Below are 18,855 nucleotides of genomic sequence, written 5' to 3' on the forward strand. Positions count from 1 at the left end.
TGGAAGAAGTTTTACTTCACCCAAAGGGCTGCGGGAAAGTTCAGGGTCAAATATGGTCACATTGGGGCTTTAAGCAGGTTGCTCTGGCCACAGGTGGAGAAAGGACAGAGACAAGCCAGGAGGACTGCAAATCAGCTAGGAGGCTGTTGCAGGAACACAGGGAGAGGTGATTCTATCCTCAAGCCAGTGGAAATGGATAACTATACATGAAATGAGATTGGTGGTTAACTGGGGGTTGGGAGATGATGGAACAGGCCCAGAGAATATACTTAACAAATACCTATTTTCTTCTCCACAGAGATCTGTTGGCCACTTCAGGCCAAGGGAAGATTAACCCAGTAGTGGCAGAAAAATATTATATAGAAGCAAAATAACTGTCTGCTTAGCAGTTCTTGAAGTAAGGTCTGGGAATTCTTGAGGGTCACTGTATTTCTATTTAAGGAGTCTATGAGGTCAAAACTTATTTTCCTAACAGTTCTGAGATACCGTTTGCCTTTTTCACTTTTATGCTTTCACAAACATGCAGTGGATTCTTCTAGAGGATACATGGCGTGTGATAATGAAGTTGCTCTGGTGGCTGAAGTTATGTGTGCTTGGATTTTCTTGAGCTTTAAATTTGTCACAGTTTTAATTTCAAATACAGTAAATACAGAAAGATATGCCCCCATAACAAAAGCTCTTTGGGGTCCTCCATAATGCTTAAGAGTGTAAAAGAAACCTGAAGCCACAAAATTTGACAACCAATACCATAAACATTTAAAACACATTTTAAAAGCATCCACTATCAAGAGCTTAAAAAAAAATATGAGTGAGAACAAACTCTACTGATTAAAGAGTCTTAATTCCTTTTTTTTTTTTGAGACAGAGTCTCACTCTCTTGCCCAGGCTGGAGGCAGTGGCCCGATCTTGGCTCACTGCAACCTCTGCCTCCCGGGTTCAAGCAATTCTCCTGCCTCAGCGTCCTGAGTAGCTGGTACTACAGGCTCACACCACCACACCCAGCTAATTTTTGTGTTTTTAGTAGAGACAGCATTTCACCATATTGGTCAGGCTGGTCTTGAACTCCTGACCTCGTGATGCAACTGCCTCAACCTCCCAAAGTGCTGGGATTACAGGTATGAGCCACCGCGCCCAGCCTGAGGAGCGTAATTCTCATCTTAGCATTGTTGTCCTTTCAAATCTGAGCCATTGCCAGCTTAATATAAGGATAATGCCTGGGATTTCATTTCTAGGAGAACATATCCAACAAACAAAATCAAAGCACATACCATAAAATGTACTAAGTAAAAATATGAAATCTGTATCTGCAATTGTGAATATACTTTGTTCTTTAAACTTATTTTTAAAGTTAGAAAACAGAGTCACTGAGTAATACTCGTATCTTAGAACAAAATCTCTGTTGTGTGGGCAGAAAAGCAAAATAGAAGTGACAGTGTAGGCAAGTGGAAAATAACACAGTGAGGAGAAATGATGCAAACCAGACTCAGAACCAGAGCTCTAAAGGCAAGTTGCCAACCCAGAAGGACTTCAGGATCCCCTACGAACCATCATTAAAAAAAACAAGGGCAGTGGGCTAGCCAATCAAGCATAAACCTGGTAGTCATCCACATGCCATCTGAAAAGGCCTGGAGCCAGTGGAGGACACTTGTCTGTGACCCTGAACAATACCAAAGTGGCTGCCCTTCCAAGAGGTCAGTGGGTATCTCAGCACAAAAGGTGTAGGAAGGGTCAGGATAAGAGCAATATAGAAAATGGCCCCAGAGAAGGAGGGCAGTCAGAGTTCCACGCTTAGCATAAGGATTCCATATGACTGTTAGGAATGAAATGTGGCTAGTACATTGGAGGAACTGAATGTTTATTTCATTTTCACTAATATACATTCAAAGAGCCATGAGACTAGTAATGACCACACTCAAAAACTCTATTCCAGAACTTTAGTGAAATGATCTTCCCAACCTGTGGAGAGCCAACTCTAAGATGCATCACGGTGCAAGATGGGCTTGAATGTACTCTTCAGACAAATGCATATGTGAAATCCTTATCTCCCACCAAAACCCAGTCAACTTCCTAGGACATCTGCCAACAAAGCCGGCTAGTTCTCCTTGGGGAGTTTGGAATAGGAGCTTAATAAAGAGGGAAGCAAGAGCAGACAAATGAGAGGCAGGAGTCTTGCCTGTTACCTCATATGACGTGGCCCTGAGCTATCTTCCAAATTCTTTTCCTGAAACGTAGCTGCTTGTCACTGGGCTTCAGTAACATACACCCCCTAGTTCTTCCTTGAATATATCAAGCAAGTTGCCATCTCATGGCCTATTGTGTTTATTTACTTTCTTCTTATCCCGGAATGCTCTTTCTCTGGATCAGGGTTTCTTAACTTCAGTGCTAGTGACATTTTAAGCTGGATAATTCTTTGCTACAGGGACCTGCCCTCTGCAGCATTGGGTGTTTAGCAGCATCCTTGTTCTCTATCCACCAGATGCCAGTACCGTCCCTTCCCCCAGTTGTGACAATTAAAAACTTCTCCAGACACCAAATGTCCCTGGAGAGACAAAGTCACCCTGGTTAAAGAATCACTGCCCTAGATATCTGCATGATTCACTTTCCCACTTAATTTAGTTCTATATTCACATGTCACCTCCAGGGAATCCTTTGCAAAACCTTGTACCTCTCTGTCCCCTTTCCCTGTTTTATTTTTCTTCCCAGTATTTATCACTAGCTAACATTATATTAGATACTCCTTTGTGTCTTGTGATTTTGCCTCCTTTGTTTACTGCTGTAATCCTAGCATCTAGTATCTAGTTGATTGGTAGATACTTTATAAATATTTATTGAATGAAGGAACAAAGGAAGGAAGGAAGGAAGGAAGGAAGTACCTGCACCATTTGTAAAGTCAAAAGTGAGGCAGGAAGTTTTCATTCTGGGGGAATAGAGGCATGCTGCCAACAGAAAAGCTTCAACTCAATTTAGCTATGAAAATCTGTTATTGGTTATTATAACAATGACAAGTCTTTAGGAAATTTCTAATAATAGGCACACTTTTACTCACCTTATCTAAAATTATGCTTTGAATGCAAAAATGAATTATAATTTTAAATGTATTTGTCAACCACTTTTATGAATAGTATCAATTTTGAGACCTAAAATTGCAGTCATTTCATATCAAGAATCTACGTTTTTACCTGATTTTAACATTGATGTCTACTTGCCACTGAGCAAAAAACACTCTGATAATGAGAAAAAGGCCTGATGAAAGGCCTGCATTTTCCTTCATAGTTATAAATGGAAAACGTGTTTCCAAGAGGTTTTTATTAGCATTACTGTGTGTAAGCCTATCAATTCAGTAACTCCAGCCCTAGGAAATTTAATCATGTGCTGAAGTCCTTTCTTACTTGTAAGAATAAGGCTTTTCTCCCTCGATGATTTGTTATATTCTTTCTGAATTCTTTAAGAATACTAGACTAATTTACAAAATGCTGAATTTCTTCTGGAAATAACTGTAAATATTCAAAAGAAACTATAAGCACCAAGTAAATTGCACATTTTGGAGAATAAGGTAAGAATATACCCTAATTGCTGGTAGATGGTCAGAATATTCTCCTACAACCTGGATCCAGCCAAGTATTAAATGAAGTTCCATAATACCTCAGATCCTAAAAATTTCAATGGACTAAGAACTTCTTAATATATTAACTAGAATTTTTAAAAGTTAAGTAATTCTACTTTCATATTTTCTAGGTTTTTAACTGATGAAAGTCTTTCTACAACAACAAACATTGGTATCCTTTTTAATATTAGGAAATCTGGAGAGAGAGAGAGAGAGAGAGAGAGAGTGTGTGTGTGTGTGTGTGTGTGTGTGTAACCTATGGCTGCCCTTTTGTGAAGCTATGCATATGTGCAAGCAAGGGTGGGTAAAAGTCTCAGAATTATGACCCCAAGGGTGACCGTACAACTTGATTCCTCTTCCAGAGGGAATGCAGTACACACAGAACCATAAAGGCAGTGTCCCAAGCCTGTCTTGTACAAAACTGACTGCTGAATCAAAGACCAAGAGCAGCCCTCCCCTTTCAGGGTTATCTTAATTCTAAAATTAATCAATCAACCAATCAATCACCATCTTTGCTTCTGTTTTCAGAGTCTCATCAACTTTTCAGTACTCCTGTAAACCTTGACTCCTGACTGATTTCTACAGTCAGCCATTTTGACAACTCACATCACGTACCTTTTCCCTTTCACTATTTGAATGTAGGAGGAGCATTCCTTATGAGTTGAGAATTAAAAAAAATTTTTTGCATCTATTTAAGGTATACAACATGATGTTATGAAATACATATACAGAGTAAAATGGTCATTATAGTTAGATGAATTAAAATATCTATCATGTCACGGAGTTATCCATTTTATCCCCTATGGCATGAGTAGCTATAATCTACTCATTTAGCAACTATCCTGAATACAATATGCTATTAACTATAGTCTTCCTGTTGTACATTAGACCTTGAGACATGTTTGTCCTACATATCTGCTACTTTGTACAGAGATAGACAGAGAATCAACAGTGGTTCTTACGGGTGGGGAGGGGAAAAAGGAAATGGGAAGATGTAAGTCAAATGATACAAAGTAGTCCAAGAATTTATGTGAGAAGAGGTGGGAAAAAGTCTACTTCTAAGCTGCCTCAACCTTTCCCCCTAACTCCTTCCTTACCACCACCACCACCAAACACTGTAATAATGATCATCATCCGGGAATTAACACTTCTAGACACCAGATGCCAGACTACATTGTTTTTGAAGTATTTCCCAATGTCAGGCTTTGAAAAGAATTACAGATACCTACAAAATACATTTTCATGAATAAGTATGAATGTTTTATACAGTATTTGCAAGGAATATCAAAGGTCCTTTTGTATTTCCTTTTATAATATTTTGCTTTCTGAAAAATATCTCAGTTGATACACTGACAGGCAGAACGATGATCAAAGATATTAACCCTGCCCTTCAAGATTAGAGGCATAATTGCCTAACTGGAGAGAAGAAGAGTATCCTCAAGTAGGACTCAGGTTTGAAATAATCTTTCCCTGAAGGAAAAAAAAACAGAGCCCCTTGGGAAGTATTCCACATCTATCTCTGTCTTTGCTTGTTCTTTGGAATCAACAGTATAACTCCTCAGATACCTCTGTGCTACGGATATTTTCTGAAAGTTGAAAGTTTTAGTTTTCTTAAAGGCCAGTCCCTGTAGGAACAGTCAACCTGTCCTCATTGCATTTGAACCCAAGCACAGTCCACAGGGAAGCCGGCAAATGTGACCAAGGCACACTATTACACACTCCTCAGAGGGGTGGAGAGTGCTTATAAATGCATTCTCCTGAAGAAATAAGCAACTGGCAGTTTTTTATATAGCTGCATTATATGCTGATTATGTACAAAGGCTAAAACCAGGCGAAGTGTCTAGCAGAAAATATCATGCATTATTCAACTAAAACGAATCTATTTTTCTAATTTGCTCTTCAAAACATGTCTTTTCAAGTTGTTTTGAGTTGCAGTTGTTTCGAGGGAGGGAGAGAAAAGTATTCTCTCTTTTCAGGGACAAAAACTCAAATAAAAGAGGTAACCTCATTCAGCTAAGCATGGCAGCTTTAACAATATATAGGTAAAATGTACAACAAACTTACAAAATTAGAGGCTTTATGAAGAGCATCTCTTTATAATCAAGTTATTTTAGAAGAGAGAAAGATAAATAATCTACTTATCAGGCTCGGTTTTCCAGGCTTTCCCATTTCAAGGCATTTTATGTTTTCTTTCTTTCGTCTTCTATTTCTTCCTTTTGCCCCTCCTAATCCATATTGCAAGATACCATGTACAACACGCTTACCTCTATTTAACAGCACATGTTCGCAGTATTGTGCAGCCAAAAGTTCTACTTTGGCAGCAATTGTTTATTGATGAATGCATTTTATCCTGATTATATGACAATGATGGCAGCTTACTCATTATTTCATTCAGCATAGTTATTGTGTGCTTACTATGAGCCAAGAAACTTTTGGGTCCCAGTGATAGATAGAACAAGGTTCCTGGCTTCATGGCACTTATAGTCACTGGTGAACTACATGTATGAAGGCCTTCAGTAAACCTTGTAGGTAGTGATGCTCTTCTGTGATCCCAGGGGTGATTTGATTTATCCTCACATCACCAATACAGTGGTATTCTTTTGGGGCTGATGACTGATATTTGCCTTTAGGGCAATCATATCTTGAGAGACCAGTGAGATCTAGAACAGGATTGTGATAAGCCCCTTTGCCTACCTCCCCTATCTGACCCTTTCTTACAGACTCTTGGTGTTTACAGTTTATAGCCACTATCATCACTCCCATCCCCTCAGTCTCTTTTCCTTTTCTATTCTTCTGTTGTTTGCCATGTTTTCTGCTTTCCTGTCTTTTGTCTTGGTCATGTCTGAATGCTTTCAGTCTGGTCAGTCAATGACACTACCATAATCTCTGAGTTTCCAGGTCTTCTTACTTACTGTTGTTATTTTTGTATGCTCAAAGGCTGGGAAAAATATTCTTTACAATACACATTCACTGGTTCCCCCAGTGTTCCTTTCTCCCGCATCAAACATAGTTCGGTGCTATTCTAGATGCTTGAAGTTGTTTGTGATCTGATATCTGAGTTCTGGATAATGAACTACTGCAGCTCACTTTGCCAGAGACAGTGAGAGTTCTTCCCAAAATGTAAGGTGCACTGACAATATTTGACTAGCACCCTGGAAGACAGGCCAAAGGGCTCCAAGTTTTGCAGTGTATTTCTATGTAAACTTGAACATATTGTGCTGGTTCACTGATTTTCAAGTTTTCAGAAAAGGAAATGGGAATGTTAGACCACAAAGAGAGATACACTAAGATTCCACAGGAAAAAGATACCTCACACGTAGCCCAGCACACGCTGGTTTATTTTGAAATGATGGTGGAATGAAATGGTTAGGTAAGCTTAGTCCTTTGATTAACCAAGAATTACCATATGCACTATAGATGAATTTCTAATTTTTAAATAATCAGGATAAAATGCATGTATCCATAAAAGTTGCTGCCAAAGTATTTGCCTCAGAGGTCATTAAGAACATAACCACCAAAAAATCCTATTGATTTATCTTTTAAAAATCATTATAGAAAAATGGAAGTCTAGTTACATCCTAATGTTAAACTTTTCAAGAATAAAGTTACATAGTAGCCTATTTATCTGTTCTGGGCCTAATTTATTGATTTTTTCAGCTGACTTTTAAATTATTTTCTTAATTCTTCTGTACACCTTCTCCTCTTTTTTCTGTGACTAAAATCATATAAAGCCTCTTGCAGTGATTATACTGGAGTATGTTTTTCCATTAAAAGATCATCAAATAATTAGTTCTTCAGTGACCCCACTAAATGAAAATTCCACAAAAAACTTTATTACAAGAAGAAAATGCATATGTGTGTTAAGATCTAAGCAGATTGGGATGTCTAAAGACAAAAATAATGGCCAGATGATTTAACAATTATTATTATTTTTTGAGATGGAGTCTTGCTCCGTTGCCCAGGCTGGAGTGCAGTGGTGCAATCTCGGCTCACTGCAACCTGTGCCTCCTGGGTTCAAGCAATTCTCCTGCCTCAGCCTTCTGAGTAGCTGAGATTACAGGTATGTGCCACCATGCCTGGCTAATTTTTGTATTTTTAGTAGAGATGAAGTTTCACCATGTTGGCCAGGCTGGTCTCGAACTCCTGACCTCATGATCCACCCGCCTCAACCTCCCAAAGTGCTGGGATTGCAACCGTGAGCCACTGCATTTGACCAATTTAACAATTTTTTTAAGGCAGGGTCTGGCTCTGTCACCCTGGCCGGAGTGCAGTGGTGCAATCTTGGCTCACTGCAACTTCCGCCTCCCAGGCTCTAACCATTCTCCAACCTTAGACTCCTGAGTAGCTGGGATTACAGGTGTGTGCCACCATGTCTAGCTTATTGTTTTGTAATTTTTTGAGAGACAGGGTTTCACCATGTTGCCCAGGCTAGTCTCGAAATCCTGAGCTCTAGCAATTGGCTCACCTTAGCCTCACAATTGTGGAGATTACAGGCGTGAGCCACTGCATCCAGCCAATTGAACACTCTTATAGCATCACCATGTTACTTGGACTGGCACCTGTGGTTCTTAGTGGCAGCCAGGCTTATGGTCACTGCATCAGGGACACTGAATGACTAGACCTTGACATGAATCTCATACATGTTCAAATGCTTACATCAAGCTTCCATTGTGGGAAGGCTTTCTTTCAGTTCATTAAAAGATGACCCATTTTCAGTGCTCTTCAACTTCTGGAAATTTAAAGTGTGGTGTCAACTTATTTCCCTCATGACTCTCTCTGAATTTATGCTGGTTTCTTGCCTTTTGAAATTTTAGAGCTGGTCTGTGAAAGTGGGACACATTTCCCCTGACACATTTCAAACTATTTGAGAAAGAAGAATTCATGTGCAATAGCTGTCACACTGAATATTAGAAGAAAGCAATCAAGTCCTTTGTAAAATGAGTCTCACTCACCTCTCTTCCACCTCTACTTCATATAATAACACAAATTCCAGGGTTCCTGAGGAATCTTCCTTCAGGGCATAAACTGCTAAGACTTTATTGCTTGAAGAAGTTTTCTGGGGCATAGCTTGCTAGCCTGGTGCTCGTAGTCACAAGACATTCTTTTCTGTGGTTACTAGCATTGAGCTTTGGGTAGGAGCATCTCACTATTACTCTGGGGACTTATTACAACACTCTTGTCACCAAATTAGTAGATGAGGAAGTGTGGCTAACATGTTAAAAAACTTGTAGATGATTTGCTACCTAGTTCTAATTTCTTTAGCACTATTTTTCTGGTTCTTGTCTGACCTAGACTATTCCACATCATTTTTTGCTTTTTCTGACTTCTTTACAATACTCTCAGGTGAGAAGAGTTCTGCCTTTAACTACATTGCTTCCTAGACCTTTATTGTGTAGAGTGAGAGCTGAGGCTGAGAAATAAGAGGAACTGGACTGCTTGAGAGTTTGCATTTAAACCCCCTGTTAATGATAGAGGAGAAAGGGCCGAGAAGATTGAGATGCAGAGCAGAGAAAGAAGGAACCAGCCTGGGCTGCACTTCGGAGTTTATGGAAACTTTCATTTTTTAATTAAGGTCAAATCTTGAGTACTTACAAGAATACCAGCAAGTTCATGGATTAAATAAAATGGATTTCAAACCTATACACTTCATATAACTATCTTGATGGCTGAAAAGGTTTTTATCTCATGTTTTTATTTTCCTTTTGAATCATGTTCTCTCTGGGTTTCCATTAGTTGCACATAATAGAATTGATCACACCTAGAAACTGTGTTCATCAATGCACACATGAAATATATACATACATTGTTATGAGATTTCAAGCAAGCCACATTAGCGTTCATGGTCTCAGTCTTCAAATGAGGTAGGTAACTCTGAAGTCTTTCCAAATCCCACTGGAACTCTATGATATGATTCACATAATGAAATTTCTTCAGAGGTTGGGAAGGTAACCTAAATGGATGAACTAGGCTGGAGATAAACTGGAAATGCTATGTAGCCAGTACTATTAGGTTGGTGTACAAGTAACTGCAGTTTTTGCCATTAAAAGTAAGTACAAACCTAATATTATCAAGAAACATTGGCAACCCTTTCTTTGCTATATTGTATTTTTTCTATTAAAAATTTAAATTTGTAATGTATTTATATTTAAATTTTCAATTTGTATCTCCTCTATCTAAGATAAAAGTTGAAAATATTGTATCTTAAGAAATCCTGGGTGTGCCCCACAAAACCCAACCACACTGATCTGGGGCTCTGGGGATATCAGTTTGACTTAGAATCTACAATTGTTTATCAGATACTGTGAAAGAGCTGCAGAAGATGGCACACAAACTGTTCAACGCTGGTGTGAAGATGAAAGTGCTGACTTGAGACACCATGGTCTGAAAACTCAAGGTGGAATTTCACAGTGAACACATGGATTATGAGCCCAGAATGAATTCTTAACTGGTCCCTGAGTGTCGTTAAACTGCGGAACTGCTAGAAGAAAGCTGTAGCTGTCCATGGTGCTTAAGAATTTTCCCTAATGCTGGAGTCTCAAAGTCTGTGATATGGAAATACTTTACATTGAACATATTGTGCATTAACAATGACAATGACAACAAACCCAGTCCCCCCACAACAAATCACTTTGATATGGCTCAAGAGGATTTAATGTATTTGTGACTCAACTCAATAACAAACACTTAAATAGAAACTCATATTCTTGATTTTCTTTCTGTAGTTCTATAACAATTTGCGTGTATGTAGAATAATGTGTGTGTGTGTGATTTATCTCTTAAAGCTTCTACTAGCATCACATATTTCCCCGATGTTAATATTTTCATGATTTGATTGTCTACACTCCCAAAGTACAGTGCTTGACACAAGTGACTGTTTAGGTACCAGCAATTTTGCTCTGGGCTCTGGAGTGTGTAATAGGAATATCAGTTTATGATTCTTCTTCCTATAAGTTTAACTCCATAGTAACAATTACCTTTTATAAATTTAAGAAAAATCACTGTTGTTCCAAAGTGATGGGATTAAAAATTCCTCAGAAGAAACTAAGAAGAAAGAAGTTGAAAAACAGCATCTAATCCCGAAAATTTCCAACTCTGAAAATACGCTCTGAAAATCCTACTTTAAAAATACAACTCACCTGATTTATTTTAAAATGAAACATCAATTCTGTATATTCATAGAGACCCAGAGCAAAATGATTTCGGCTGGATTTCAGTTACAGTAACCATTTTTGTCATAAATATTCTGAAATGCTGACCCTCTGTTGATACTGGCTAGAAGAATTTTTGTGTGTATTTGAAATAACTTATTATTTTGGAGCTAGTACTCTCATTTGATTGGTATACCAACAACAAAAGAAGAGAAGACAGAAATATGTGTTCCAACAAAATAAACATTAAAGTCTTCTATTTTTACAATGAAGCTTTAAAAGCTTCGTGAGATAAATCTGATAAAATCAGGGAAATTAATAAAAAATTAAACAATAAATGAAGAGAAATCTTAAGAAGCATTAAAATAGGAGGCTCCTTAAAATGACATATAATCCCCATCATTTCAGATGCTTTATGTGTCTTCATCATTCCTCTGACTTCCTAATGAAACAGGTCTATTGACCTCCTAAATTAATCATCCAACACCTATTAGCCTTCATTTTGAGGACAGTTTCATCCTATTTAATCATAATCTTTGCCATACAAAGCTTATTTACTTTTTGAGCCTTTATGTTTGTGTTTTTATAGAGAAAACCTTGTCATTACTCTTCACATAACTGAAAATAGTCACTAAATTAGTGAGGTTTCTTACTTTTTTCAGATAAATAGACCTCATATTTTCAAACTCTTTTACTCTCCAACTTCTAATATAAGGTTACTTTGCATAGTACTTTTCCAAATTCCTCACACCCCACTGGTTATGCAATCCCTTCTGAGAGGGGAAAGCATCCCAGAGGCTACCTGTCAGCTGCTATTATATTTTTTGTAAATGTTACCTTCATGGTCTTGCTCAAATCCAAATGGAAATTATAGAGAAGAGTATTTAAGAAATTCTATGTATAGTAGGAAGTAGGTGCTAATAGATTTCCTTAGGCGAAAAAAAAACTGGATTTAGGAATGCTGAAACAGAGGAAATCAGATACCATCTTGAAGAATGTTCTTTTGGAAAGTTTATGAGATTATCAATTCTCTTGAAGCAATAAAAATATAACTCTTCATAGTTGCCATAATGTAATTGTTAATTGAGCTGAAATGAAAATTCTGGTTTCAACATATACTTTGGTATCACTTTAAAATAAAAATAGTATGGCTTACTAGACAATAACAAACAAAAATCATGTCTCCTTTGATGCTATTACATCTTTGGCAGAAAAGCTGAAAATAGCTGATTAATAGGTAGTTTGTAATTCTGCTGGTATACCTCAAAACTGCGGGATAAGTCAAGACAGTCTTTAAAAGAATCATGGGGTATTTATCAGAAATAACCAGTTAGTAATGTTACAAAATGCCCATTAGACACAGGCATGTGAATTAGTTTCTCTGGGAAGTTAAGAAATAGGATATAAAAAAGAAAACACGGGATATTCAATCACTATCTTCAAGGTACTAACTCTCAACTTGAAGAGCCTAGGCAACAAAAATTCCAGTGTCAGAATCATACAAACAAACAAAGCAATAAAGAATATGACCCCCAAACAATCTTAGCACATAGGTATCATTGACTTTGGCTGGGAAGGGCAGCCAGAGGAGAAATGTCAAAGAGAGTTTCTAGAGCATTTGGAGGTGCTAGACTCAGGTGAAGCTCATATGGAAAGACATATTTTGACTGAAATTGTGAAAGGCTATTTTCTTGTCCTAATAGAATCTGGAAGGTCATCTCTGAAAGTAATGAAATTCTTTCTGCACTGCAATAAGATTCTTCAATTTTTAATTCAAGGAAAATCCCAAAGCAAATGGCACATGAAATATTGGGGCTTGGGGGTGGTAGTGATAAAATTATCATCAAAATTTAAAGACCTGTCAATCTAAGCATGCACACAGACCCATTTCAAATTAAATTATATTGTTTTTAAATGACAGATGCCATTTTTATCATGCACATTCCTGCAATCTAATTTACAATAAGTCTCCAAATAGCTTAAGGCAATTATTTTAGGTAGTGCTTTATCTAGCAGTCATGTCATTTGCCTTCTTATTCTGTTTTTGTTGGATAGATGTGAAGGAGTTTTAATGTATTTCATATTTCTGCTAACAACAAAGAAAATTAAGATGCACCAAAAAAGAATGAGCCCACAGAACATCTGGTACTCTTCCCTCATTTAAAAAAATATTTAATACAGGTGTTTCCATTCCAAACATTCTATCATCTTCCATTTAATTTACAGTCAAGGTCCCCCACCAAACCATCTTCAGCCATAAGCTATGCCTTTTATCATCTCATAATGACTCTAATGTAGAGTCATTTTTTTGCCATATGACTTCAGGATCGAGTATAACATTAGAAGGGACTCCAAGAAATATCAGGGCTATTACCTTGTGTCCCAGTATAGTTGAATCAGATATGGACATGTCATTTACTGTCTTATTCATATAATTCTTCTTGAAATCAAATTTCAAAAGAATTTCTATTAATAATTAATAATAGAAGTCCAGGGCCAGAGGCAAAGAGGGAAAAAATTACAGCAAAATTCGCGACTCAAAAAGTTTTTCCTATGTCATACTTCAGGACAGAAATTAACAAAAAAAGCTTAATTCAACAAACCTTTTTTGAGAGTCTACTAAACACTGAGTGCTGTACAAGGTATGTCTCTGTTGATGTGAGCATTTTGCCATACTGAGTATTTTTTATTACAATTTACATTTGTTGGAATGCATTTAACTATTTATATGCCTTTAATTTATAATTTAACTCATGATAAAATCTGATTTATGGTACAATCAATAATGTCAACACTTTTATAATTTTTGCCATAATCTCATAGTTTAATTCCTACATAGTGATATCAATACTGACACAATTGTACCTGGGAGATAATGTTAACTCATTTGAAGAGGAATTCAAGAGAAGTCCTTCTAGAAGACTTCTTTTTTGGATAATTCAGAACTACAAAGTTTGGTGGATACAGAATCGTGATTAATCTCACACTTGGTTAAGGGCATAGAATGTTGCTTAATCAGACATAAATGCTTAAGCAGACTTATACTTTGATGCCTTCAAAGTTAAGATTAAATTAAAGATTCAATAAATATTTGAAAGACAAGTTTGCACAATTTTGATTTGTAAAAGATGAACTGGGGATGGAATCCAATGTCTAAACAACTTGACATGCATTTTGGTTTTTTGGGGGTGTGGGTAGAGGTTGGGAGGAGATCCTGCTAAAAGCTAACATTATTAATACGAGGTTTGGTATTTTACTTCCTTTTCAGTAAAACAATGCCAAGTGTCTTTGTGACATTTGTAAATGGAGAACATTCAGCTTATTCCCAATCTAATTACCTCTAGATGCTTTTAATTCCAAAAGACCCACATTATTAAGTTCAGGAAAAATTCATCCTTAGTTTAAAAAGGGAAATAAAAAAAGTTTAAATTCTTTCAATTTCTGATTGATGCACAAATTTTGGCATATTTAGAAATTTGAACCGCTTTGAAACCAGTAGGGCATATTTCAAAGACTAGTTAGATTTGATACCATTAAAGGGAGACTAATAAGCAAACCACAGGTAAATCCAAAATCCTATACAACCTTCAGCACCGGTCAACTTTCACCTCTTCCTTGTAGTCTCCCCAACACTCCTTGCCAGTGGCATTCGCTCACCTGCTCCACAGCCTTACCGGTCCTGGTCTGCACCATCCGAAACCTCTCTCTTATACTGTAGTTATATTTATCCACTACTGTGCATGCCAGTGGGGTAATTTTGTACCCCAGAGGCATTTTGCTATGTCTTGAGATATGTTTGGTTGTCTCAACTGGAGAGTGTGTGTGTTACCAGCATCTAGAAGGTGGAGACCAGGGATACCACTAAAGAGCCATAGTGCTCAGGTTAGTCCCCCACAACAAAGAAATGGTGCTCAGGTTGAGAAACCCTGATTATATCCTGCACATTGTACATCTGGTAAGCCGTTAATTTTATATTGCACGTTATAATTACATATAACTCAATCAGTCATTTTCTCAGTAGCTAAAAGAGCGAATGCCAATTCAAATGTGCCTCCTCCAGAATAAGTAAATAGTTTAGGTAAAGATTTGGCTCAACGTTTTATTTTTATTCTATTTTGGCTTAGGATGAAATGCGTACAAACTCTGTCGAATGTTTTGATAAAAACTTTCAGAGTTGGAGGTAAACTGTCTTCATAATAAGCGATTTTCCTAGGACTTCATTTATATACATGGCAGCATTTTATTTTTTACAGCATTTTATTTTTGTGCACATTTATTTTTGCCATTTTAAAGGAAATATACACAAGAATATAATGAGATGGTATGTGAATAAAGATTGCAGTATTAAAAATATATATAAAGGCCACCATGACTGCAATTTTTTATGGGTGAGAAGTGGTGAGAATAGTTTACATGCTCTCCTCCATGTTTCTAAAGACACAGAACTGAATGGAAGTAATATGGACCCACAGATCAGCACTCAATGTAGCATATCTGAGAGCAGTTTTGTCCATATTCCCAGGCTACACAGCTGCTGCCCATATTCCCCTCTGAGGTACAGTAATGTCAGACTTGAAAGAAAAACCCAATTCCTGCTCTACCCTGGTCCTTTTATATCCAGACATATATAACATTGGGGAAAAAGGTATACTTTCCGTATACCTTCTTCTTAACAAGGAATATTTACAAACACCATGATGTCCTGATTCCTGAAGCAAACTCAGCTCTAGGGAGGCCACATCCTTACTGAAGAACGAAAGCAGAGTCAAAGCCTATGAGCCCTAATCAAGATTTCTGCCTCCAGCTTTATAGCTCTTAAAAAACCAGTCTCCCTGGAGTCACCTCTTGGTGCACAAACATTTCACATTGAATGTTGCATAGGATTACACTTTATCTCAACAGGCAGTCTTCTTACTGTAGTATTAACATTCTAATTGCCTCGAAAAGAATATAACCTCAAGAAAATATTCAACCTTTTAAAAAGATAAAAGGAAAAGGCAAAATCGGGTTCCACAAACTTTAGTTCTGTCTTTTGGTGTGTGCGAATATGTTAAGCTTGTGTTATTCTCACTCATATTGATTCTGTTTGTTCTTGTTTGTTTTAATAAGAAAGCAAATAAAATTGCAGTGTGGTTCCAAAGAGCAATCAGAAAGCACAGCACTCCCCATACAACAGGACAAGGAACAGAAGAGAAGGCTTGAATGGCTCCTGGAGACCTCAGCGACCTTCTCCAAACTGAACAGTGTGTGAAATGTGATTTTGCTCTCTTCATAATGATTATCAAATTCCTGTTGGCTAATACAACATTTGGCATTAAATATCCTCTACTAGTCATAAATATGACTCACTTAAAATCATTACAGGATGGCATTATTCACATATGGTTAACATAGCTAAATTCATTTGCAGTTTACCAACTGTTCTACAGAACATTTTTGCATCCTGTAGAATTGATCTAACCCAAGGCATATTCAACATGATATATAGAGCCTTTCTTTTCTTTTATGCCAAGGGAAGATCTTAGCCTGGCTTTAAAGTTATAATGAATGCTCCTGGGTACATTTTGTTTTTTTTCCTTCATGTCAGAAAGATGGTATTTTATTTATCACTTGGTAGTACATGTTAGATCATCATACTGTCAAGATGCCTCTGTAAAGTCAATCCCAGATTTATTGCTTGTTCTCATTTCACTGAAGCACCTAAAACACTCAGGGTGAAACTTTGCCACGATTAAAGAAGCAAAGATTGTATCATCTTATTTATTAGGAAAGAAGAGGCAGCAGTTCTGTGTCTGTGGCGTCTACCATTCCTAGGTTCTTCTTATTAAGCAAATCTGCTGGCATTTAATGCTATAGCCTCAGTTTAAGTTGACATAAATACTAAACATTTTTATGTGGATAAAATCAAAGAAGAGGGGGATCTGTATACAGTGATATTTTTGTCATCACCCATGAAACAAAAAAGAATACTTCAGTCTCACCCAAATTTTAGAAAAGTGGCCTTAAATAACTGACATCACATTAAGCATGTGATCATTTGGCATTTAGAGTTTGACTTTCTAATTCTTCCCATTATCTTTCCTAACTTATTTTTCTCTATAGCATTTTGCATTTTCCCACACACTACATAGTTTAGTTATTTATTTTGTGCTGTCTTCCCTCCCATACAAGAAGGGAAGCTCCAAGAAAGCAGGGATTTTGACCAGTTTTGTTCCCTGCAGGAGCGCAGACACCTAGAGCAACGGCTAGCATGTGGCAGACAGTTGTGCCTATTTGTTCGATGAATGAATATGACATCTTTTACCCTTTCTCCAATTACTTTTTTAGAGATTCAAGTAATTTTGCTATAAATCCTTTTCCAGAAGAAATAAATTTTTAAAATGAATTTATCCTAAGTGTGGAAGAGAAGACTCTGAAAAAGTATCCTATCATAATTTACCTTACATCCCTCTCAGCAATGGTCGGATCAGTTTTACATTTATTTAAAAACATGGTCATTTACTTTTAAAGATCAGAAATTACTAACTGAGATCATTCCTATCTCTTTCTCAGTGGTGAAAGGGGCTGCTTCCAGTGTTCGTGGTACATCTCTAAAAGTTCATAAAAGTGAAAGAAAGCAGGTTAACCCTGAGGGCCTAAACAGCTCTGGGAGGTCACTGTTACCAGCCCTTTTCAAGTGAAATGGCTGAGGCTCACAGATTTCCACTAATTGCCAGGTAAGGGAGCCAGGACTGGGAGTGGGATTAGGTGTATCAGCTGTGAAGGCGATGCCCTTTCCGATCCACAGTCAGACACATTATCCATGGTATAACCTGCCTTCACCCGAGGCTGTGCCCTTTCTAAGAGCAGCAGTCCCAGTCCAGCATACAGTTCCTCTTTCTCTTGGGTATTTAAGGTTTTCAGAAAGGCAGATGGCCTCCCTTGAGTTTCTTTGCATAACTGACATTTTTAACGAATTAGTGACAGAACAAAAAAAAAAAAAACTCGACTCACTCTCAGCTGGATAACTTCACAAATGCCAAGCTGAAAAGAATGATATCTCATAAATTCAGGCAAATGGGTATTAAGGGGACTAAGCTGGCCGTTCTTTTAATATACTGAGTATTAGCATTTTCCAGGCCTTCAGGTTGGTAATGTAGTTTCAGCTCAGGAGACTATACCTTTCATTAAAACTCTTTTATTCTTTCAGCTTTGTTATAATGAAAAAATCTTAAGCCGTCACACATGTAGTGATTATAGAAGGTTCTCAACTCTGGCGGGAAAAAGGCTCAGAACAGGCATGCACAATTTTCAAAGACCACATAACTGCTTCAGAAAAAAAATCACAGCTGTCACCAACATTTTACATCCCAAAACAAGTTTAATTGTTCAGACTGGTGTTTTAGAAAGCTCCAGATATTGAAAGACTCCTCGATTTTTGTATAGTTAGAGGCTCAAAGAACTGTAGACTAGAAGGTTTTATTTATTGATGAGAGAGAGGACATTTTCAATACCAAAATATTGTCATTTTTATTTGTCTGAGTTGAGGCTGAGACTAAAAAGTGCACCAAAAGGAGAAAATTTACTGTATGCAAATTAAAAACTAAAATAATTGCCTGTCATGAAAAGAAAAGTGAAGCACAGGAGCCTGCGGGAGGCCATGTTTGACTTCCTCATCTTTAGAACACTCTTAATGCCCATCATTTCACCTTTCACACAGTAAACAGTAAGTGTCTGCTGCATAAATAAGAATAAGAAGTAAAACTGAACAGACTTTTCTCCAAAGAAGATATACTAATGTCCAGCAAAGACATGAAAAAATGCTCACTGACCAGGGAAATGCAGAGCAAAACATCACCGACCAGGGAAATGCAGATCAAAACCACAAGGAAGTACCCAGTGAGGATGGCTACTATCAAAAAGACAAAAAAACAACAAATGCTGGCAAGGACATGGATTAAAAAGAACTCTTTTACACTGTTTGTGGGAATGTTAACTAGTACGGCCACTATGGAGGATAGTATGGAGGGCCCTCAAAAAACAACAAATAGAGCTACTGTATGATCTAGCAATCCCACTATTGGGCATTTATCCAAAGGAAAGGAAGTAAGTGTATTGAAGAGA

The 18,855-nt window shown here is 37.3% G+C and overlaps 1 protein-coding gene and 1 pseudogene across 7 annotated transcripts in view; one reads left to right on the forward strand and one right to left on the reverse strand.

Moving 5' to 3' along the window:
• Nucleotides 1-10,299, forward strand: part of LOC118154870 (uncharacterized protein C11orf98 pseudogene) — a 50,938-nt pseudogene extending 40,639 nt beyond the window's left edge. For 3 of the 4 annotated variants that reach the window (XR_013534555.1, XR_004745145.3, XR_013534556.1), the window contains 2 exons: nucleotides 3,736-3,776; nucleotides 8,986-10,299. The product of XR_013534555.1 is annotated as an uncharacterized protein C11orf98 pseudogene, transcript variant X2 (transcript). The remainder of the gene's footprint in view (nucleotides 1-3,735; nucleotides 3,777-8,985) is intronic. The other variant, XR_013534557.1, reaches the window with a different exon arrangement.
• SLC24A2 (solute carrier family 24 member 2) overlaps nucleotides 1-18,855 on the reverse strand; it is a 281,759-nt gene that overhangs the window by 207,087 nt on the left and 55,817 nt on the right. The window lies entirely within an intron of this gene.

Source organism: Callithrix jacchus, chromosome 1 (genome assembly GCF_049354715.1).
Source record: "Callithrix jacchus isolate 240 chromosome 1, calJac240_pri, whole genome shotgun sequence".
Lineage (NCBI taxonomy): Eukaryota > Metazoa > Chordata > Mammalia > Primates > Cebidae > Callithrix > Callithrix jacchus.